General features: G+C 37.1%; 1 long non-coding RNA gene across 1 annotated transcript in view; it reads left to right on the top strand.

Annotated features, from left to right (window-relative positions):
* The window catches only part of LOC148127773 (uncharacterized), a 107,007-nt gene extending 86,088 nt beyond the window's left edge, over positions 1-20,919 (top strand). Inside the window, exon 3 of the long non-coding RNA XR_015739827.1 lies at positions 20,660-20,919. This is a non-coding gene — a long non-coding RNA (uncharacterized LOC148127773). The remainder of the gene's footprint in view (positions 1-20,659) is intronic.
* Positions 20,920-25,604: the final 4,685 nt, after the last annotated feature.

Raw genomic sequence — 25,604 nt, 5'->3', positions numbered from 1 at the left:
CTTCCCATTGTGGAGCAGGTTCTGGAGAAGAGCCAGAAATAGTGGCTGTAGGTAAACACAGTCATCAAGCCATAAAATAACAGGATATCCTTGTAAATGGAAAATTCAGTTGCTGTCTCTGCCAAGGTGAATCATTGGTTCACACACCTAATCTTACTGTCTGGGACGGGTAATTGCTGCTCACCTCATTTGACTCAGAAGTTGACTTATGATTTGAAGAGGGTTTCCCTCAAGCATTCCAGTTTGTCAAGGGCTGAGCGGGACTCCTGTTTGATCCCTCTTCTCTCATCAGAATGTTTACCTCAAATGCACTGGGAGTTTATACCAATGCATAATTTAACTGGGACATCCTAAAGATCCCGTATCTGCTTACATTAAAGACCTGGTCTAATATTGTTGTCATTTATCATATCTACGTCAATCAATGTTCCAATTAAACTTGTTGGTTCTTTTTAAAAAATGCATTTGCAGTTTCAAACACAATTATGTTTAGATGGAAGGTTAAAGTTGGGTTTTTAAAAAGCCGAGGGGTGGGTGGTGGGTCTTTTAAAAATGGACTAATTCCACAGACATTTATTGCCACACTATTTCCAGTTAAATGTCGAAGTGTTATAACCATTTGTTGACTTTTTCTAACCAAATATTAAAATTGACCATTCAAGAGCAAGATGCTGGTCTGAAATGAATTGAACCTCTGAAAAAAAAATCTCACTGAAAAGCTGGACCTTTGTATATAAGTGAAGCAAAGGAACAATTTATTTCTCTCTCCTGCTTAATAAAATGTATTTTATTCTGACATCCACTTCCTCATTGCTTTGCACACAGTGAGATATTGCAGGAACCTTATTCTACCACTGTTGACTTAGCTGAATCTCAGAGGAGTACCTCATAGGGCTTTGGCATTGCTGGAGAACCTTGGAGCTAATTTACTTCCAGCTCAGTTGGGCTCAATACAAACTGCAAAACATGACTTTTTTTAAAGTCTCTAACCTTTTGATGGTAGACATTTCCTTATTGGCTTTTCTAGCAGAACTTTCCTCCCAGTTTCTTTCTGTCGTCCATAATCAAATCGTCCAAGCTGTAACCTGTCTTTGCAATGAGAGAAGCAGCTGGAAATGAGGGTGGTTGTTTGTTGGCTTTAACCAAACAAGCAAATACAGCTAAGGAAAGAAAGAGGTAAACATTGAGTTTCCCCATTGGTTCCTGGAGGGAATACTGGTGGTCAGCTGATGGACTTCTGTGCAGCTGTGGTTAAGACAATTTACTGTGGTTAATAGAATTATTAGAATGATTCTAAGAAGAAGATTCTAAGGTTCTAAGAAGATTATGTTGAAAGTAACAAGAATGGCTGTCTGAAAGAGGCCCCAGTCAGCATTGGGATCCTTATGAATATTGTAATTTTCAATGTTTGAGGTGCCTCCTGTAATTTTTTTTAAACAAATTTTATTCAGTTTTTCACATAAAAACAAAAGTCTCTTTTTGGTGGACAACATATTTCCAGGTCATCACTTTTACATACAAATGTTACAGCAATTATACATTCATATATGCATATTTAATTCTATTATTACCTTTTCCATTCCAAATTTTCAGTAAGGAGAGAAACAAACACATTAATTCTAACCTCTTTCATTCATCTCAGTCAAGACATCTTTTTGTTTCATTTCAATTATTTCAAATATAATCCTTTAATATTTATTTTAAAAATGAAGATAAACAATATGTGTTTGCCTAATAATAATAATAATAATAATAATAATAATAATAATAATAATATAATGGTTACCAATGTCTCTCCTTACTTTTAATAGTCTATATTAACTTATTAATTTAACTGGTTCTTTAGTCTGTCATATTCCCTTTCCATTACAGATTCGTTTTATAAATTCTAGATTAATACAAGTTTTAACATTAAAGAAAAAAAACAAGTATAGGTTTCCCCCCCTTTTACTGCTTTGAGTGTGACACCTCAATGGTTAAAATATACTTTTATTCCCTCATCTTGATTCCCAATAAACCATTATTTTTAAGAAGCTACAATAATAATCATTACATCTTTTCATCTGGATTCTGCAGCATATTTTCCTCCCTTAATTTTTAATAAGAGTTATCAGTATCTATATTACCCTATTTTCTAAATATTTTTAACTGCAGAAATATTCTTATTACCCCTTGTCACCCTGCAGAATCCTCTTTTTAATTCATCAACCGTTATCTCTGAAAAAACAATTTCTTTTCAAAGTTTTACTATTTCCATATTTCTTTATTTCATGCACCTGTTTCTTACTGCTTCTCCTCCCCCTCTTTTCCCCATATCTTTTCTCATTACAGTTTATATTCCTCTATTTCTTAATATCTTCCTTTCCCCTTTTCTGCTGGGTCTTTCTGCCTTTCCTGACTTCACAGGTATTCCCCCTTTTGATTGCCTTCTTAAATCTCAGCTTTTTAACCTTCCTTCTTTCCCCACTTCTTTGTAGCGTTCTTTGTGTTAATTGTCTATTTAAAATGCCTTCTCCTTGAGTTGACTCCTCCTCCTCTGAAGCTCTTTCTTCTTGTTCTTCAGTCACCATTTCCATTTTTTCTAACACAGAACAAAGTGATTCTCCTCTTTCCTGTCGTAATTCTCTCATATTTTTAAGTTCCATTTTTAATTCCCGAAGAGATATTGTCATTACACACTCTTATATTTTATGATCATTAAAGTTCACAAAAAACACTTTTACTTTCCTTCTTTCTTCTTTCAATTTTCTAAAATTCTCAATTATTCCATTCTATACCAAAAACATTGATCAATCCCACAGTCAGTCTTTCCTTGCTTTTTTCTTTATTCTGGTTCTGCTTTCACTTTCTAAGATTCTTACTTTGTTTCAATATTTCTTTAACATTATATCCACACAAGTTCATTCAGAAACAGGATGCTTTCCCTTTTGTTTGAGCTCAAGTTTTTGTCAAATGGTGGCACTCTCCATTATACAAAGTCTTCACCTTTTTCCCCTATTTTTTTTATTTAGGGTTTTTTGAACCTCAATATTCCAGCACAGTCCAGTCTCCAATTTGTAAACTTTATTATTATTATTTTTTGACAATCTTAAGTCCAGCTTTGTTTTATGCCTGTTTATTGCCAAAATATTTTAGTCTAATTTAGTTAAATCTTTAGTTCCGGCTTCTTCCTTTCCTGGTTTGAAGCCCCGCTTAGCTGTCAAAAATATTTTCTTATTTTTTTTTCCTGTCCCTTTGTAATTTCGCCGTTCACTTTTCTTTTCTTAAAAATTCCATGTTACCTTAATCCTGGGATACTTTTGTTTAGTTGTATTGTCCAGTTGTCCCAGTTCAGATGTTATCCACCTCTTTTTCCTTCCTGCACAAATCTTAGTCCAGCTGAGTCCTCCTCTTCAGGGTGGCCATTTTAAACCACCACTGCAGTCGTCTTCGGGGGGGGGAAGACCAAGCCCGGGGGGGAGATGCGGCTCCCCTCAACCTGGCTTGTGGCTTCCCTTTACTCCACCACCACTCCAAGGCATCTTCAGCCCCTAATCGTGATGATCAGGGCTCTCCAACAAAAGTGTACGGACCGTAGCCGCAAAAAGTTACGATATACGGTCCGTCAGCGAGGAGGCTCAACCCGGAAGTGAGTTGCTTCCTGTAATTTTTAACTATGACAGTTCATTTATATATCCACTGTCTTAAAAAAAGAAATATTCTTTTGCCTTCTCTCCTCCCTGCTTTCATTTCTGAGCAGCCATTATGATCAAGAAAGTAAAGAAGGCTACCTATGGACAGAAAAAGATAAAAGGAAATTAATACGCTATCTGGAACTGGCTCCGCAAAGAGGAAGGGAAAGGAGAGGTGGTTAGTTGCTGATATTGTTAAATATTTGCCTGATACACCCATGAAGAGTGGAGAAAAGTGTTGTCTAACCACTTCAGTGAAGTGGCTAGAAAAGCAGTTAAGAAAAAGGAACCCAAGAATCTATACTCTAGGATTTCAATTATCAACAGTAGATGTGTATTTTACAGAAGCTTAGTTTGATTATAGTCACAAGTATTATGTAGAAGATGACTAGGCTGAGCTCAAGGGAGGGATCAAACACGTCATTAGTGTCCCTTCATGCCCACAAGAGATTTAAGTCCAGCCAGTATTGAAATCCATTGATTCTTATCCACCACCAATTTGTTTTGTCTGTTAGTAGTTAAGGCTCTTGTAGATAGCTCAAGCTTGCAACAAACTTTTATATTCATTTGAACTGCCTGGACTCCTGATTTCCCACACTTGACATGCTAATTGATATCCTCACTTCAAGAACATGTCCATCTATCAACCTGGTATTGTAGTTGAGATATTTGTCTCGCCTCAGGGAAACTCAACCCTCAACTTTCACCACAGCCATGGTGGACTTTGGACAGGCAGTCCATCTCAGCCCAACCTACTTCACAGGTTTGTTGCAGGAGAAAAGAGAAGAAAGATTCATTATGTATACTGCTTCAGGCCATCAGTAGTTCTCTAGACCATCAATAGCTCTATGCTGCCAACTCCCTGGAGCCAGTGTTTACCCCAGAATGGTTGCAATCTGGTCCTTTTGTCATCTGAATGCAGCCCCTGCATTCTAGGAGAGTCATTCCCCAATCAGAACTGAGAACTGTAGGACTCATCTCTTATAAGAATTTCTATTTCTTTCCCAAGGCTACTATGAGCCTTGGTACAAACTCAGCAATTTGTTGTTTTAAAATCAAAACTGAGGGATCCTTGGTCCTCTCTGAACTTCCAGATGTTTCATTACCCAAACTAGATAACATCATCAGTGCTAGTGCTAAAATCAGACTCCCATCCTCTGGTGATTACAGCACTGATGATGATAACAAGTTGGCTAATGAAACATCTGCATGAAAATTACTAAGCTATGAGAGCACCAAGGACCCCTCATTTCAACTCCGAGCTACAAATATTCTCCTTTATTGATTACACCATCTTTCAGTTTTACCATAGAGAAGAAATGCTATCATATTTAGTTGAGTTTGAACATCTAAGCTAAAAATGACACATTATTCCCATCATTATTCTAACTGTAGGGACCAACGCCTTCAAAGAAAAACAACAAACCAAATGTTAAGTGGGACAAATCTAAATAAACTAAGACTAAAATTATGTCACTCAGAAATTTTATGCTAATTCAGTCTCCTGGAATAGCATTTCCCAGGATTCTCTTTACTAGACTTCTACCACAACCAACCACCAGGCTCACTGGAAAAAAAGAGAATGGATTGTATTTGTATGACACACTAAGCCACAAGCAAGCAACCACATATGAGTTTCATCTTGACACAGAAATACCAAAAAAAATGGCCTTATTGTGTACACAGTGGTTGACCATACAAAAGCATTTTATGCAAACCCATCAGTGGTGAATTAAGACAGTTCTTGGTTTAAAATATCATGAAAAGTTAATTTCAAAAAATTATCAGAGCACATTTCAGTCAGTATTACTATACATCTCCTTGGAAGATGCATTTTATACAATAGATTCAAATATCTTGTATTGAGTCATGATTTAACTATGTTTTTTTTAATAAACCACAAGTCACTGGGTTTGTACAATATGCTATGTCATACTTGGACCATATTATATCTTAACACACTAGGAACTAAATCATTTTGCTTTTATAATTTGGTCCTTCTGTGAGACCAAGTTCTCCTTCCCTGCTAGACTGAAAGATAAAATATATCAGGCATCTAAAAGGGAAAAATAACTAATATATTGGTTTGTATAGCTGTCCACTTGTGACTCTGGGAAGTGAGCACAAGATCAAAAACCAACAAGAGCACAACAATAGCACAATGGCACCCAGGAAAAACTTCAAGCCACGTATCTTGACATGTTGGGTGGGGGAGGGACCATAAAAACAAGTTCATCCCAGCTATAGAAATAAGCCACTGCCCACATTTCTGTCTCCATATGGTTTCACATGTATCCATGGATGTTTTGCATTGGGAAATCATAGACTGGGCTAGGAAGGAGCTCATCTGAAACCCTGCAAAGTTCTGCCGGTTGAGCACCTTTCCAGAGCTGAATCTCCTCTTCCACCAACAATATCCAGTATATGTGGGGAAAACCTCATACAAGAGACAACAGCTGCTACAAGCAATCTTAAGCTAAGTATCTTCATTGTCAGACTCGGAAGCAGACAGGTTCCTTCATTACTGGCCTGGCCTCATCTTGTATCATACAATAGTGATGCTTTTTATGATAGAATTATGCAAAATTGCACTTGACATAAGAGATCACTTTCCACAACAGCCACTGAATAAAAATAAGAAGGGATGATTACAGAAAGTCTTATCCAAACTCTTGGATAATCTATGATTGAACCTCTGTGCAGGTGAGTACAAGAAAGATTCCCTTTCATGGTTTGTATTAAGTAACTCCATGTTTTCCCAGGGTAATGTTGGCTTATTATGTGTCTGACTTTGCAGGTCAGCCTCTAATTCTATGTTCTGGCAACACATAATCACACCAACTGAATCAAACACCACTATTTTTAGGAAAGGGGTGGGGGGGGGGGGGGGAGGGGGGGGGGGGGGATTGGGGGGGGGGGTGTGGTTTTTTTGGTTTTTTTTTTTTTTGTGTGGGGGGGGAAAAAGGGGGGGGGGGGGGGGGGGGGAAAAAAAAAAGGGGAAAAAAAAAAAATATTTTAAATATTATTTTTAGGAAATAAACCGGAAAATAAGGTCAGAGGGAAAAAAATTGAGATTTGTTTATTTATTAAGAAATTTGTATAGCTCAACTCACTCATGGTGACAACTCACTGGATAGCTTACAGAAACAAAATCCCAATACAAAGCCAATCACCCCACTTGGTGACAACAATCAAACCAAACTCTTCATATTACCTTGAGGTCCTCAGGCCCAGTGGTGAAAACCTGGACTTCAGAGCCTTTCAAAAGAATGTCACAGTGGGGCCCAATCTTATTTCTGTAGGGATGATGCTCCAGAGGGAATGAGTATTTTTATTTACTTACTTATTTGGTTTGTCAATTGCTTAGGCAGCGTAGTTCTAGGTTTTCTAGGTCTAGAATTTCGAGTCTGGTGGCATAAGGTATTCTGCAACGAGTGGAGGAGTGAAGAACTCTTCTTGTGAAATATTTCTGGACTTTCTCAATTGTGTTAATATCAGATACGTAATGTGGGTTCCAGACTGGTGAGCTGTATTCGAGTATTGGTCTAGCAAATGTTTTGTATGCTCTAGTTAATAGTGTAATATTATCAGAGAAAAAGCTACGTACGATTAGGTTAACAACTCTTAACGTCTTTTTGGCTATATAGTTACAGTGGGCTCTAGCACTTAGATCATTAGAGATGAGTACTCCAAGATCCTTGACAGAGTTTAGATCAGGTTTGGATCAAGGTCTTGACTATTCAGCCTGTATTTTATTTTCTGAATTTTTTTGCCAATATATAAGACAGAGCATTTATTTGTTGAGATTTGAAGTTGCCATTTGATTGACCATTCTGATACATAGTCGAGGTCTTTTTGAAGGGTAGCAGTATTGTCTGTGGTGTTGAATAGCTTTACATAGACAGCGAAGAGAATGCAGTTGCTCTTAATATGATCACAGAGGTCATTTATGTAGAGTATGAAGAGAGTTGGTCCTAGAACACTGCCTTGAGGGACACCACTGTTGACAGGTACAGAATTTGATACGGTGCTCCCAATTTTGACTATTTGTTGTCTGTTTGATAGGAATGTTTCTATCCAGTTATGCAGGTGTCCAGAGATACCATAAGATTTTAGTTTTAGGAGTAGTTTGCCGTGTACCACTGAATCAAAGGCTTTACAGAAGTCTATGTAGATTTCATCTTTTGCTTTGCCCTGATCAAGTTGTGTAGTCCATATGTTTTTGCAGTGTAAGAGTTGCAGATTACAGGATAGTTTTTTTTTCTGAAACCAAATTGTTTATTAGAGAGTAGGTTGTTTGTCTCTAAGTGGAGAATAATGGATTGGTTAATAATTGATTCCATGACTTTACAGGTGATGCAGCATAAAGAGATTGGTCTGTAATTTTCAAAATTTTTCTTGCCTTATGCCATTTTTCCTATTTCATCTTCCTTAGTCTCTAAAAAAAACCTTAGTTCAATTACTCTGCTAACCCAAAGTCCTCTTTGCTGGTCTTTTAAAGACTATTGAATAACAAACAATTTTAGTGGGGATTATCTTGATTTGATTTGATTTGCAGTTGTTGCAGAGATTTAGGATTGCAAATAAGAGATTGAACAATCAATGAGTTATGACACCATTATTTGAATATAAATTGCAGATAAAATATTGCACAGTTGTTGTGAATTTCATTTTCATTTTTAAGTGAAGTATATTGTTGAAAATGTTGTAATTTTATTTATTTGGATTCAAGTGATGTATTGTTTAAATATATTGTTATAGGCATCTTAGGTTGTATGATTGAAATGGCTTAACAATATTTAAATTAAATAATAAATATTATATGTAACTGTGTATATTGGGGGGTGGTGTGTGTGTGTGTGTGTGTGTAATACTGACTCCTCTAGGACCTCTCAGCAACTCTGCTAATTATTTAGGACCTCTCAGCAACTTCTAATGCCATCAATTAAAAAAATCCTTCTGGGACATCTGACTAATTTGAGCTTGGGAGGGACTGTGTTTCAGTGTTTCCAACCATCCCTTGTTGAGACATGTCCAGAAGGTGGTGTGACATCAACAACTATGACATATGGTGGCTCTCAGTGTTCTACCCTGTCTTCTCATGAAACTCTCGAGAGTAGCCTTTCAAAGCTTTGGAGTGGATACCATCGGAATGTTGATGACAGCCAAGTCTATGACTCCTTGTGTTCTAATTCGAAGAAAACAATCAATACACTTGAAGGTTGTATAATCTCAATAATGGGGAAGAACAATCTCTGGATTTCAAAACCTGACAAAGGCAATGTGCTGTTTTGAAGGATAACGCTGATTCTGGAATTATGATGTGGTTTCCTCTCGATAGTCTTATACTCCCCCAGTAGAAACATGTTCAGAATTTGGGTACTCCTTGATTGTTAGCTGCCCATAGATTAGTTACAACCCGTTTTTGTTATAATCTATCATGATTATTACATGTCATATGTGGGACTTGCCTTGAAAAGTATCTGTAAAATGCAATATGTGGTAGTTGGGCTGTTGGTCCTCAGATGAGGTGCATAATATAATCCTGCATTTGTAGTGGCTATTAATTGATTTCTGGGAACAATTAGTGTATTGATGTTGACCTTTAAAGTTTTTAATGTCTACAGATCTGACTAACCAGAGAACCATCTCTTCTATTATGGACTTTTCTGGCTACTTAAGCCAAGGTCAGCTATTTGATGAGTAAGAAAATCCTTGCTCCTGCATGACTCAATGACTGTGGAACACATTCCTTAGGGAGAGATGTTTTTTCTCCTTCCCATAATCCCACTATTTAAATAAATAGTAAAAACAAATCTCTTTGGCTAAACCACTAATTATTATTTTTTGTTTCCATTTGATTTTAATTGTATTAGCATCTACATTTATGTTGCATTTTTTTTCACTGCTGTGCTGCAAGCACTTTGTTGAAGAAACAGAAAGATGGGATAGAAATGCAATCAATAAAAACATCTGGAATCTGTGTATGTGGAGTATGGTGGGAAACATATTATAACCCAGTGCTATTTCAATGAACCATAAGGGATCTGCAAATTCCCACAGATGTTGCTGATCTTTTCTTAAAGTCATGAAGAACTTCCTTAACCATTTTGAAGAGCACAACCACTCTGGTTTAATTATTTATGACTAATTCTATCAATGAGTCATAAGGCTGAGAAGTCTCTTTAGATTAGAAAGCCAAACCATCTGCCCTGAATCAGGATTCACCCAGTTTCAATAATCTCTGGTAGAATTCGGTCTATACCGATACAAGTTATGGGTTATTCAAGTTCAGGAAGCATTTCCCCCGAATATATGCATTTTTAGATATATATACATACACGGAGTAAAGTTCTTTGCTAAAAGTATATAAATGAATATACAGAGGTGTGCAAATAGGGCAAATGCCTTCAAAAGTATAGACAAGTGTACTTTACCCTCTTATTTGACAAATGAGAGATGAAGGTGGGTAAGAGGCAGGTACTCAAATGGAAAGTATAATCAGATCCTTCCTCAATCTTCTCTCACAAGAATATCCAGTTCCCTCCATATTCAGTTCCAGTTGGTCTGACTCCTTCCTGCAGTACTAAGACATGTGATGACTTAATTCTGTGCAATTAGTGATAAAAGCTTAATTCTAATGCTGTAGATATCTGGTATTTGTCACTTATTTATTTATTTAGGAGAGAATAGAAGAATCCTCCAGCAAAGGATGTAACCATAAAGACTTTAAATGCTGTTTCTGAAAAGCTGCTTCTGTTCAGAGGATTAACTGAAGGCTTAAAGTATATTTTGCAAGTACTGGAAAGCATCTTGGTTTTTCAAGTAATAATAATAATGAGGACATCCTAGATTCTTGGGAAGAACTCGGTGTGTGTGAAAGCCAAGAGTAGCTAAAGAACTGGCAACTTGTGTATAAACATTGTTGTATGTATAATTATTACAAAATAGATAAAGTAATAGAAGATGGAGAAACTAAAGTGCTCTAAGATTTTAGAATTCAAACAGACACACTCCAGATTTAAGTGTCGATAAGAAAGACAAGTATGGATACTAGAAGTTGCAGTACCTAGAGACAGCAGAAGAGAAAGAACTGACGAAGATAACAAAATAGAAAAAGCAGCAAATAGAAGTAGAATGACTGTGAAAAAGGAAAGCAAAGATAGTATCAATAGTAATAGGTGCCTTGAGTGCAATCCCAAAACATCTGTAGCATTACTTGCATACCATCGGCATTGACAAAATCTCCGTCAGTCAATTGCAAAGGCAGCTTTACTTCGAATAGCTTACATCCTGCCACAATACCTTTAATATCATCAGATGATACAATCTGTCTATCCCAGGTCTTTGGGAAGGACTCAACAGATAGATGAAAAAATGCCAAATCCCCTCTAAACATCTGGCTGACAATGTGACTAACCATAATAACGTACTGAATGTGTGCTTAATTTGGGGCAGGGAGGAGGGAGGGAAAATGATAACTAAATCCCTTGGAAACTTGGAAATGGTATCATTTGAAGATAACCAAGGATCCTCACTTTTTCCAGCCATGATGAAACCCTTGCTATTGTGCCTGCTGAGTCATTCTTTTGTGGTGCAGGCTAAAATGTCTTTCAAGCATAGTAGGCGACTAAAGCCAAATTACCTCATCTGACCAAAATGGCTCCGGGGTCAGCAGTCCGTGGGGCAATGAGAAAAACAGAAAAAGTCACGGCTTGCAGCTCAAAACTGTTCCATGAGACCGATGGGAGAAAATCCATATGTCAACTAAAAAGATACTGTAGCTGCCAGCAGAAAGGGAGTGGGGGAAAACAGTGGAGTCCTGACACCACATCCCCATTACTAGTGAGAAAAAATTGTATTAGCTGCAATCATAGAAATAACAATGTAAACACTGCAGGCATCTCTTCACTTGATGCTGAACTGCACATAGACAGCCTCTGAACTTCCTGCCTGAAGAAAAAAAAATGTGGTGGAGGTATTAAATGACATGAAAATAAAATAAAGCACAAAGAATATGGAGCAGTGATCTGGGCAATGAGATGTATAGTAATTGAATGTGCCTATCTTAATGTGCTATCTTAAGATGTAAGTTGTCCTTGATTTCTCAGATTCTATTATTGTGAGCCTTTTTTTCATAAGGAAAAATCCTACTGAGTTAGACTCATCCATCTCATATTCACATGTCTAGAATGGAGGGTAACTATCTCCCTATCCATCTTTGCTGCAGCTTCCATTATCACTGCCCAGCAATCAGTATTTAATATAATCAACAGTTATCAGTATAGTAGTCATTGATAGCCTGTCTTCAGCATCTGTTCAGAAAAACTTGATCATAGATTACATAGTATGTATGTGTGTATGTATGTATTTAAATGCATAATACCAGTGGACTCTGGGTGAGATGAATTTTTAGTACTAATGTTAATAGTTGCAAGACAATAGGTCAAATTTGTTAATCTGGAGAAGTTAGTTTACTCTTATTTGAGTTAATTTGCTGGGCAATTTTAAAGTTTGTGTGATATGTTTATCACCACCACTTCGTGCACCGGGCCCAGTTAAAGGTGCTCCATGAACAGCTTCAAAGAGAGTATAGTAGTAACAGATTAATAGGAGCCTTTTGTAAATCATGATCACTTAAGAATGGCGGAAGATATGAGATGTTTTGCTAAAAGTACATAGTTATCACTGGTGTGATATTAGCCAAGAGTAATATGTTAGCTAATTATGCCACCCGACTCCCAACAACTCTGTGTGGCTCACAATAATCAAAGAAAATAAATAAAATCCATAAAAGATGGCAAGTCAATAGACCAGATAGAATGAAGTTAGGGGTCTCTATTTCTCTATCAAATGCCTAAGTAAACAGGCAGGTCCTCGTGGCCCTCTTAAGCAACAGAAAGTCGATTAAGGCCATCCAGATCCTAGTGAGGACTCTTGATGCAGAGACAAGAAGCAGCTACCAAGAAGGTACACTACCAGGGTACTGAAATATGATGTTGTTTAATTGAAGAAACCTGAAGAGTGCCAATAATGCAAGATTGAATTGGCCAGGCAGATGCTATAGGAGGTAGGCAGTCCTTTAAGTAGCAAGGCCATGAGAGGTGCTGTTCAGCAGGTTTTGACCAGTTCTGGAGAACCAATAGTGAAATTTTTGAGTAGTTCAGAGAACCGGCAAATACCACCTCTGATTGGCCCCACCCCCTTCTATTCTCTACCTCCCAAGTCTCAGCTGATCGGCTGGATCTGTTTTGTTGTTGTTGCCCTGCGCAGGAGAACGGAGCTGGAAAGCAGGTTAGTGGGGTGGGGCGGGAATGGGATTTTGCAGTATCCTTCCCCTGGAGTGGAGTGGGAATGGAGATTTTACAGTTTCCTTCTCCTGCCACACCCACCAAGCCACACCTACCAAGCTATGCCATGCCATGCCCACCAGGCCATGCCACCCCATCAAGCCACACCCACAGAACTGGTAGTAAAAGAATTTGAATCCCACCACTGGAGGCCATGCTATGTACCATTTGTACATGGAACATTGGAAGAAAGCTATTATTGACCAGTATGCATCTTCAAGGAAGTTGATTTACTACCAGAAAAATACAATAAAAGGGAATACATATTTAATTTTACACGTGTTAACCACAGCTAGAATTCTGTTTGTACAACAATGAAAGAGTGAAGAAATCTCTGCAGACGAAAATGTAATTTAAAAAAAAATTACAATGTGCAGAAATGGATAGATTAACCCTCAAAATTAAGTAGAAGGAAGAAACTGAAGGAAGAAAGAAGGAAGCAACCGAAGGAAGAAACCGATTTGTTTTATCAATGGCTAACTAGCAGAAACAGAAATTAGAAATTTAAAAGCATAAGAAATAATTAATTACATAGAAGAGTCACTAAAATGGATAAGCAAGTATTATTATGTGAATGTTATGAATATTATTATTATTACTATTATTTCTAATTCTCAAAATTAACTGTATCCAGACAACACACTATGTAAACATTGCACTTTTATGTTTAATAACAAATTTTTAAAAAAATTTAAAAGGAAATGGATTTAAATAACTCAAAGAAAAGGTTAAGTAAGTAATATGTCATGATAAGCTACTAGGAGGAGGAGCTTAAGATGTGGGAATTCTTTCAAAAGGAGATTTTAAAAACCACACTCCACACAATTCCAATGTGATTAGGAGGGAACAGGACAGAAAACTGCAGAGAAATTCAATGTAATGACACAAAGATTAGTGAAGAGCCGAAAGTGAAAAGGGCACATATAGAAAACAAAAAGAATAATGGGTCTCCAAGAAAGAGTATCCAGAGCCATGAAATACAGAAGTGAGTCAGATAACTTTTCTTACTAAATAAATCTCTTCCATGAAGCAAAGAAGCAATGTGATTTGCTTCAATTTGAAACACGTTGTGTTGTATCAAAGTGTCCACCATCCAAAGCATTGCAAATAGAAGTTCCCGTGCAGCCTTTTGAGACGGGAATACCGAAAAAGACAAATTTTGGCAACATTTGGTAAACAAAATTTAGTAAACTAATAGTGTCTTCCCCACAGCACTTGCCAAAGCCAGGGGCAAGAGGAATTGAAGCTTGAGCTCAATCAGAAATCCTGGAGAATGAAATAACTGTGGAAAGAAGGTGACTAAAACAGTTAGAGCCAGCATCTATGAAAGACAATTCAGGAAGCCCTTATTCAGGGAGTCATGCCCACATCTTGTTGGTCTGCTTATGTAGTTGTTTATCATATTTATATGGCTGCCTATCTAGCAAAGGCACTCTGATTGGCAAACCAATTAAAACAAAAGAAACTCATAAGACCCTACATAAGAAGTAGCAAAAATGAAGCTCTTAAACTTTCTTAACAACATAAACTTCACCAGTGCTCTATTAGCACCCTGCCCCACTGTCCAGTTTTCATGGCCCTTCTAATAAGCTCTTAAAATTAAAAAGACAAACTTTGAGAGTTAGAAAAGCTGATCTCAAAAGAATAAGGATGCTGGTTAATGAAGTAAACATTTAATGTGATAATATTAATCAATTATGCAAGGCAACCAGCCCAACAACTAGCCAGAGTACAAAAGATCTGAAACCAAAGTTTAATTTCTTTCATGATAGACGATCTTTCTATAGTGATACTAAACTAGATGTTTGACCAACAGTGAGTCACAAGAGAAAGAAAAGGGGGGATGAGAATGTGTGATAGGGTAAATAAAGTTATTTGTCAGTTATCTATATCTTCTCGTTAGTCATCAAAAGATCCCAGCTGCTCTACTATCTTGTGCCTTGGGGAAAAATAGGGAAAGGCGTTCCTAGTAAAAGGTATGTGAATGTTATCCCATCATAAAATTGGAGCTGTGTCAGATGTCTAGTTATGTAAACAGTTGATCAAAGTAAGTGAGAGGTTGAAGAGACAAAGGAAGGTGCTTGACAATAAGCAGATTTCATAAAACCAAAGGATTAAATCAGAAAATTGTATAGTAAAATTATATAGTAAGAAGAGGTACAACATCAGACAATTGAATATTATCCCCATCTTTAAAGGAGAAAAGAAATAAATTACAGATCAGTCAGCCTGATATAAATACCCAGAAAAATCCTAAAACAGATCCCAAAGAAATCCATTTCTAAACATCCTGAGGTAAGACTGCAACGATTATCTAAAAATAGCATGTCAAAAACCAATTCTTTGCAGGCTAACATCTTATTTTTCAGCCAAGTACCTTCCTTAATAGATTATTGGAATGCTGTCCACATTCACTGGAGCAACTGACAAATTGCTTTAGCATATTCTAATTATCAAACTACTGGTGTGGGCTCGATGGGATGACAGAGTGGCAGAGCAATTCATAGGATCAGTGTTGGCAGCATATTTGTAGCTCTCCTCATCCAACTTGTTCCCACAGCCTAAATCCTTAGACCCTTCCAGACACATGGCTTTCCATCCTTTGCTTAAATGGTTCCAGTAATGGAGCACCCAGTATTCCAAGAGACAGGCTGTTTCACAGCTTAATAGATTTCCTGGTCAGAAAATTCCCTTAACAGATAACCTAATCAGAGTTGGAATGGACCTTGTAGGTCATCTAATCCAACCCCACACCCAAGCGGGAGACCCTACACCATTTCTAACAAATGGCAGTCCAATCTCTTCTTGAAAGTCTCAAGTGATGGTGCTCCCACAACTTCCGAGGGCAAACTGTTCCATTGGTTGATTGTTCTCACTGTCAGAAAGTTTCTCCTTATTTCCAGGTTAAATCTCTCCTTGTTCAGTTTCCATCCATTATTCCTTGTCTGGCCTACAGCCACTTTAGAAAATAGCTTGACCCCTTCCTCTCTGTGGCAGCCCCTCAAATATTGGAAGACTGCTATCATGTCTCCCCTGGTCCTTCTCTTTACCAGATTAGCCAAGCCCAGTTCCTGTAATGGTTCTTCACATGTTTTAGTCTCCAGTCCCCTAATCATCCTGGTTGCTCTTCTCTGTACTTCTTCTAGCATCTCAACATCTTTTTTGTAATGTGGTGAACAGAACTGGATGCAGTACTCTTGGTGTTGTCTTTCTAAGGCTTTATAGAGTGATATTAGTACTTCCCTTGATTTTGATTGTATCCCTCTGTTAATACAACTTAGGATTGCATTGGCTTTTTTGGCTGCTGCTGCACACTGCTGGCTCATATTTAGCTGGTTGTCCACTAAGACTCCAAGATCCTTCTCACAGTTACTGCTATTGAGCCTGGTTTCACCCAGTCTATATGTGTACTTTTGGTTTTTCTTGCCTAAGTGTAGGACTTTACTTTTCTCTACATTGAATTTCATTTCGTTAGATATGGCCCAGTGTCCTAGTCTGTCAAGATCCATCTGGATCTTGAGCCTATCTTCTTGGATGTTAGCTATTCCTGCCAGCTTATTATCATCTGCAAATTTGGTAAATTCCCCTTCTATTCCCTCATCTAAGTCGTTAATGAAGATATTGAAGAGTACTGAGCCTAAGACAGAACCCTGTGGCACCCCACTGCTTACTTCCCTCCATGTAGACTTGACCCATTAAGGACTACTCATTGAGTATGGTTTGCCAGCCAGTTGCAAGTCCATCTAGTGGTGGTGCTATCTATTCCACATTTTTCTAGCTTTCTAAGAAATAGGTTGTGGTCTACTTTGTCAAATGCCTTGCTGAAATCTAAATATATTATGTCCACAGTATTTTGCTGGTCTACTAATTTAGTTACTTTATTTCAAGTAGTGGAAGACTGCTATCATATCTCCCCTTAGCCTTCTTTTCTTTAGATTAAACATACCTAGTCCTTTTAAATGCTGTTTATAAGATTTAGCTTTTGATCCCATTATCATCTTTGTTGATCTTCTCTGCACTCTTTCCAGTACTTCAGCATCCTTTGTGAATCGCGGCAAGCAAAATTCGATGGAATATTCCAGGTGTGGCCTGACCAGTGCAGCACAGAGCAGAACTATCACTTCCTATCATTCTCTTTTAACGACCCCTTAAACCCTTGCAGGGTGGAGTCTGAGCAATTGAATCGAGCTGAATATTTACTAGCCAGATGCCCTTCCTGTCGCCAATGCGGAGTTTTATTCAGCAGATATAAACTCAGTGTTCCCCTGAGAGAGAAATATCTGCCTCTACCTAGGATCAAACTCATAGCCTCCTGATTGTGAGGCAAGAGCTCTACCTCTAGGCCACCGCACCACTCAGAACTATAACTTCTTATGATCTCTGCATTATACCCCTGTTGATGCAGTCCAAAAATGCATTTGTTCTTTGAGCAGCTGCAACACACTGCTGGCCCTGCATACTTTGTATTCAACCAAAACTATGAACTAGTGCAGTGTTGTGATTTTTTTTTTTACTTTGTACAAAGGTAAGGGTGGAGGTGAAAAGCTGCAGGTTCGGCTCCAGTAGTAAAAAAAAAAAATGTGATCGGTTTGGCCAAATTGGTCTTTCTGACAATCAGCTAAGGAACGATCAGCTGTGCCACGTGATTTAGATTAGCCAGGAAAGCAGGGAAATCATTGGATTTCTTGCTTTGTAGCTAATCTAAATTGCATGGCAAAGCTGATTCCCCCACCCACCCCCAGCATTGTACTTACCTCAGGAGGCTTCAAAATGCTTCTTTTTTCACCAGCCAGGTGGTTTCCCTGAGGCCCACTAGGCCAAAAACAAGGCGTGGGGGTTGCTGCGAAAGAAAACAAGAAAAAAAAAGACTTTTTACCCCCAGTCACATGACCACATAGCCATGCCCACCCAGTCACATGACCACCTGGCCACGCCTATCTGGCCATGCCCACCTGGCCCCACCCACAGAACCGGTAGTGAAAAAATTTGAATCCCACCACTGGGTGGGGGGTAGTAATTTTGGACTTAGTTGTACCACCACAAAGGAAAAAGTCAACATGATTATCACTATGATTCTTTACTATTGCACGATTCGTACAGTCAGGCTATTCCAGTGACCAGTAGCTTGTTTCATCCTCCCTTCCTTGAAAATCAGCTACTTAAATACAAACAAACCTTTGGTGAATTCCCATTATCTTTCCCACCATATGGATCTCTTTGAAAGAACATTTTCAAAGAAATTAGAAGAGTATGCTGAAAGTATTGTTTAACAAAATTAAAATGCATTGTACCAAAATAAAACCTGCATCGGTATGCACTGTAAACTAGGTAACAGCTTTTGCAAATCTCTAGAGAGCACTTACAGTCTATCGATTAGCCCAAGAGAGTTGTTGTATCGCATCATCAAATTCTGCTTCTTTCAAGCTTGCTAGGCTAATTTGAACCAGTTTTCAAGCACTCAAAATGTTTATGAGAAAATAAATGTGAGTTCTGGAAGGCTTGGCAAGATGGAAATTGCTTTTGACAGTCGGAAGAATTGAGAAGACTTTTATCCCCCATAAAATCTTTGGAATTTCAGAGGAATCCATAGACCACAGATGTCTGCCAAAGGGAAATTCTACTGAAAAGTTAACACCTTTCCAGACACCACCATTTAAACACATACTATTGGTGTCATCAAATGGATGTACTCTTTCTTTTAAAGAAAATATAAGCTATTGCTCGTGTGTCTGCTGTTTTGCCATGTACTGTAAGCTGTGTTCAAAGCATCCTAGATAAATGAATAACCTCTCATCTTTGCTAATTCTTGTAAGGTAGAGTGGGGGAAGAATGGTATCAACTGATCCACTGATCTCCAGGAAGCTTGACATTACAATTTCTGATCTCATTTGGGACCATATTTTCTTGGATCTTAATGTAGCAGAAAGATCGGTTATGTGTAGAATTAGAGCTTTTTCTTTTTGATGGGACGGGCAGTACAAAAACGCAGTGGCTGCTTGAGTGGGAAATATTCAGCAATCCTTCTAAATAATTCCTAATGGAGTGGGTTTGTGGTTAGTTTATAGCTAGACTTTCTGAGAGATAAGGGAGAAAGAAAACAGACTTTTCTTTCAGATGCATGAATCATTTCAAGATATGTTCTTGTGCCACTCATTAAAATTTTATTAGAATACGATTGTGACTAATGCAGACTCAGGATGAGGGCAAGAATCTCAGACAATTGGTTGGGGTTCTACATATGTTAGTTAAATACCTAGTTGCTGTGTTTGCACCCTTTGTAAAACTTAGCTATTTTAAATTTGGTTCTCTTTATTTATGCCTTAGAAGGTTGTGTGAGCCTAGCCTACTTGGCTTCTTTGTAGGCCACATTCTAAAAATGGGCTAATTCAATATTCACATGAAGCATAATATGCAAACCAAGAGCCAAAAAAGCAGTTTAGGAAGTTACCTTGTTTGTTGAGAAAGACCATGAATGCATTTCTCTGATGAGGTCTGTATATATACCACAGGTTGTTCCTCAGCTTGTATTTCCTTCTCAATCAGTAAATTGCTTTATGCTGTTTCACCTTTTGTCATTATATAGTTTGAAAAGGTCATTCATGTAATTATGTCACAATATATGTCTAGACCAAGGGTCTTCAAACTTGGCAAGTTAAAGACTTGTGGACTTCAACTCCCAGAATTCCTGAGCTAACATGACTGGAGGAGGAATTCTGGGAGTTAAAGTCCACAAGTCTTAAAGCTGTCACATTTGAAGTCCCCTGTGGTCTAGACTCTACAGCAATGTTTTTCAACCTTGACAACTTTAAGAAGTGTGGACTTCAACTCCCAGAATTGTCCAGCCAGTGGGCTTGGGAACTGAAGGAGTTCAGCTTTACTAATCTTAAAGTTGCCAAGATTGAGAAACATCATCTATTGAATTATCTGTTATGTTTAGCAGTCATTCCATGCTTTAAAATAGTTAATTTGACTCAGTTCTTAAAATGCAATTGCCCACCAATTAAGCTGATTTTTAGTTGCCACTCTTTTGCAAGGAAGATTTCCATCGGAGTGCCTTCTGAGTTCTGGGGTATGGAGTTTCTTTTTTTTCTTTTTTTTTCCCCTTTAAGGAATAGTCAATAATCAAGGAATTTAGTGAATATGTATCCCATCCTGAATATTATACCAAACTCAATGCTTTGCTGATTTCTCATAGCTTATTGATTTTGAATAAGATAGCAGCATCCTTTTGACAACCTGCACTTTCATCTTGGAAGCCATAGAATGGACTAATTTTTATTTAGATTTATATCCTGTGTTTCCTCCAGACATTCAATGTGTCAAGCACGGTAATTGCACAACAATTTCTGGGATAGATGAGAGATGCCCCATTTCTTCCAGTCAGCTACTAACCCAGTTATATCACCCTACCAGTGGTACTGTATCAAAATTGGCTTTTGCAGCCAATCAGAAGGCGTATCACATTTGGACTGCAGAAAAGTAAATGGCCATGAGATAACAGCAAAGGAATATAGAAAATCTAACTCTTTGCTCCCATCTAGTAATCATCCAGGTTTTGACAAATGTTTTTTTGCATTTGCATTTGCATTTTGAATTGTCCTTTGCTTCCTCTAATCAATTCATCCCTTCTTATTCCAGGAACTAACCAGAGGAAAACCATACTGTTGCAAAAGCTAACAGACCAAGGAATAAACCCCACATTCCCTTGCACTGAAGATGTTGCCTAGTCAAATGATGAATCATTTGTAAGAAAACAATCAAGCTCAGAGAGCACCAAAGACTCCCCAGTTCAACCCTGAGCTACAAATATTCTGTTTTATTGGAACCCATATACGGAGGGCTGTAGAGTGTCAGCAAATGTTAGCATCATGTCCATGGATTCAAGATATGTAAAAAAAAAACAATTACAGGTTTACAATTTTTATTGTTGGCTTCTGGAAAATTGGTTGATTTATGCCTGTATATACCTGCCCAACTCAATGTCTGGTTGTCCAGGTAGAAATATATTCCAATCCAACTGGATGCTTTTCCACTTGAATGTTATTTAGTTCATCTGGGAACCATTCCTTGTTTTAAAAGCTATCTCTTTGCGGAGTCTTCTTGGGGTCTTCATTTTGGAATTTTTCCACATACTGCTTAAGCTGAGATCTTCCTCCACAACTTTTTCCACTATATAGTCTGCTTAAGTAATCTCATCATGTTACATTTTCCAAAAATGTCCATTCATACAATGACATAAATACATGCCATAGGTATACACTCCACCGCAAATAACTACACTATCATTATAGATTTTAAAGGAAGACACAAATAACCTTTTTTATTTCTTGCCAGGACTAGATATGATTTGAAAGCAGAGTTAATCCTTCCAAGAAAATCATGGTCTGCCAAGCTTAAGATGAACAAATTCAAGCAAGAATGAGTTTTCCATTTGAATGAAAATGTTTAAACCCTGTAACTTTGTTTAAAAAATATTTTATATGAAGATTTTGGCAATGGATCTTAAAATTATCTTCAGTCCAAAATAAGGATGACCCTACTAAAAGGAACTTGTAAAACTCCGAATGGATAAGTACAATATGTCTTCATAGGTATGTTCAATATCTCATCATATCTTTTCTTTTTCTTCCTTAGGTTTAGTGTGGGCCTGGGTTACAAAATTGTTAGAAAAGTGTAGCCTACATAAATCCTTCCTTAGAAAAAGAAACCTGCAAAAAATCAGAAGGATGAATGTGGAGCTAGCATCCAGTATTTTCTAAGTAAGAACCAGTGGCATATCTAAATCCAAGTGACTGCCCCAAACCTCTTGTTGAGTTTCTGTATGACCAGATTACCAAGGAGCCTGGATTTTTCCATGCATTATATCCTTCATTAAAGCTCTGTGATTGGAAGATTTTGATAGACCATCCATTGTAATTGGAAATCAAGTTATCGGTCTACTTCTAAAGTATAGTAGACTATAGTTTTTACTTCCTTACTTTTCTCTTAACCCTGGAATTTTCTTTCTGTGAATCAGTTGAGGAAAAATAAATATATTTTAATGTCTTAAAATTAATAACAAAACAACAACAAAACCTTGAAAATATTCATAAGAGACTTACTTTCATTTGTGTATCATATGTATCAAGCCAAACCAGTTTAGGGGTTTATCCAAATCAATGCACTCTTTGACATTAACTCAACAATTAATTATTGTTTACCTAAATGCCAAAGAAATCCATATATCTATACAACAGAAACACATGTAGATAAAGAATACTAATCTCTTAACTAAGGACAGCCATAAATTTGGTCATGAAAAACTTCCTGGTATGCAGATGGAGTTATTAGGGAAAGATGTTGAAATTCTACTTGTTGTGCAGAATATGGCAGGATATGATAGTCATGAAGAATGCTGAGGAGAATAAATCATATTTGAGGGTTTTTAGCAATGTTACAAGGATTTGGGGATCTGAGTTAGAAATATAAATCACAGGAAGATTCCAAAATGTTCATCTCAGCTGCAAGTTAAATGTCCTGACCCTAATCTTTTTCCCTTATTTGGCTTCTAATCTGTGGGAGGGGAGAGGTAATATTATACCAGTATTACTCGTATACATATACTTACAATAGTTCATTTAGTGACCATTCAAAGTTACAGCGGCACTGAAAAAAGTGACTTATGACCATTTTTCACACCGATAACTGTTGCAGTATCCCCATGGTCACGTGATTTACTCAGAGTCATGCGATCACCTTTTACAATCTTCTGACAAGCAAAGTCAATGAGGAAGCCAGATTCACTTAACAACTGTGTTACTAATTTAACAACTGCAGTGATTCACTTAATAAAATGTGGCAAGAAAAGTGATAAAATGAGGCAAAACTCACTTAACAAATTTCTCACTTAGCAACATAAATTTTGGGCTTAACTGTGGTCATACATTGAGGACTACCTGTACTATGTTCTTCAAATCTCTTAATCATTTATCAGTGAGGATCTCATGGAGGAAGACTCAATGACTCCATATTGAAAAATAATCTGCATTATAAAGATGCTTTGCTTCTTAGAGGTCAATAGCTAATACTGGAAGATCAGATTACAGATTAACAGAGTTGGAACGGACCTTGTAGGTCATCTAGTCCAACCCCCTGCCCAAGCAGGGGACCCTGCACCATTTCTGACAAATGGCAGTCCAATCTCTCTTTTGGGTTTTCACACACAAAAAAACATAATACAAGTAAAACATCTTTTTTAAAAATAGCATGGTCCCGGGTTACACTTCTTTATACAGACACAAACTCAGTTTCATGCTCATTTTTGTGTTCTATTCCATATCTTATTACTATTTTGCATTTTCTATGTAGTTTTTCCCCTCTTTTAATTTTCTCAATTTTATTTTGATTATCTCATCTCAATTCAAATCATTATATTTATACTTTTGTCTGTCCTGCTTCAATTTCATATTATCTTTTCTCATTAAACAAATTTTCTCCTGTAGTTACTAATTGGAGTATGACACTTTTATATCTTTTAATTTTATCCATTCAACTCTTATTTAAACTTCAATATGTACCTTAAGGTTGTAACATTCAATATAATACATAATACATAACATCCAATCAAATTCTGCTTGGTACATTCTTATAATACACACTATATTCTTTTAAAAAAGGATTATAAATATATGTAATTAAAACCCTCATTCCATTCCAATTCAGTTCTATCATTAATATTTATTAAAGTCTTAACATCTTTAACATTTCTTTTCAATTAAATATCATACGTCCTTGAAGACACGTATAATCTCCATAATTAATTTTTCCCTTATTTCTCTTCACATATGTTTTATAAATCATTAAATATTCATTTTATTACATTTATTTATTGACAAACGTTCCACTAAATTATGATAACTATTTTATCAAACATTTTAATCATACATTGTTTCATATTTTCTGAAATTATTTCTATTTCTAATATAACAATACTATGTTATGTACCTTTGCAGAATCCCTTTTTCAATTAGATTTTCATCCATTATCTCTAAATAGGCCCTGTTTCTCTATATCTTGTTTCTGTCCTTTATAACTTCTTTTCCTTTCTTTCTTCCCTCTCTTCTTCTCCCTCCCCCTTTTACCCCCTTGTCTCTCTACTTCTAATTCTCTCTTCTGCATTTCCCTCTTCTGTTGCTTTCTGATTTTATACTTATTTTTCACTCTATTCTTTTTTGGGGTTGTTTTTCCCAGTCTTAAACTTTCCATTCTCTTTCCCCTCTTTCCTTTTTTTCCCCCACCTAAGATTACTTGTTCATTAAAGATGGCTTCTTCTTTGTCGCAATCTTCTTGTTCTGCAGGCATTTCTTGTTGTTTCTCGTAGTTCCAAATCTCCATTTCTAAGAACTGAAATACGAAGCCAAAAAAACCTCTCCCTTCTTGTGCATCTTCTTTGTACTTTTTAAGTTACATTTTCACTTCTTCTAAGAGTGGAGCCATTTTAAACACTTTTAAACAACCACCCGATTAATTTTAGTCATTCAAATGCAGGAACCAAGAATCCAGAGATCACCAACTAATCCAAATATTCCTGAGCTGTTTCTTCTTATTTCTTTTTTCACTTTCTCTTCCAGGGGTTTTACTATTTTGTTGCCATGTTTCAGTTAAGATGTATCTTTTAGAAGTCTTGTTGAGATTTTACTGTAAGTTCTTTTTAATTCCAGGCAGTCTCCTCCCTTCCAGATCCTGCCCTTTTATTCTTCCTCTCTCCTTTCCTGTTTTCAAAAGCTTTATTAACCCTTTGACTTTTTATTTTCAGCATTAAATGCCTATTAATGTCAAAGTAGATTTTTTTTCCAATTTCTTGCTTAAGTTTTTTAGCTGTCAGTATAGGGAAAGGAAAAGGAAAAAAAAAATCCTTTCCCTTTTCTCTCTCCTTCGTTGCTTAAAAATCTTCTTTGGGAACAGTGTTTTGTTTTATAGTTTAAATTCCAGAGTACCTTATTTGTTGCTTTTGCTGTTTATCCCGGTCAACCAAAACTTTCTCTTCTTATCTTCCTCCTGCACATTCTTTTCCGGTCAAGTTCTTCTTTGTGGTGGCCATTTCTGACCACCACTACAACCGCCTTTGGGAAAGAGAGTAATGGCCAGCCAAGGAGGAGAGATGTAGCTCTCCTCAACCCTGCAGGCAGTCTCCCCCTTCTTCACCACCTCTACGGGGTGGCTTAGCCCCGAAACCAGCTGGCTCAGGGTGCTCCAGTGGCGAACATGGATTGAAACTTCACAGAGTCACGGTTTCAGTCTGTTGCCGAAGAAGCTCAAACTGGAAGTCCCAATCTCTTCTTGAAAGTCTCCCACGATGAAACTTCCACAACTTCCAAAGGCTATATCAACATAAGGTTTTGTTCACATTGCTGTAACAAGAATACATTTGAAATGAACTAGTGTTTAATTAAGATAAAGATCTTCATTCTTTGGGGTTCCATAATCTACAAGGCAATATTTTAAAATCAGCTCCAAATAAGAAAAGTTTATTCTAATGATAAATACACATTCCAAAGGAAACACACTCTCAAAAATTATGCTTAAGATTTCATAAATCTTACTG

Source organism: Pseudonaja textilis, chromosome 1, assembly GCF_049901715.1.
Source record: "Pseudonaja textilis isolate UNSWEBS1 chromosome 1, rPseTex1.2, whole genome shotgun sequence".
Taxonomy (NCBI): Eukaryota; Metazoa; Chordata; class Lepidosauria; order Squamata; family Elapidae; genus Pseudonaja; species Pseudonaja textilis.
This window is presented reverse-complemented; position numbering and strand designations above follow the sequence as displayed.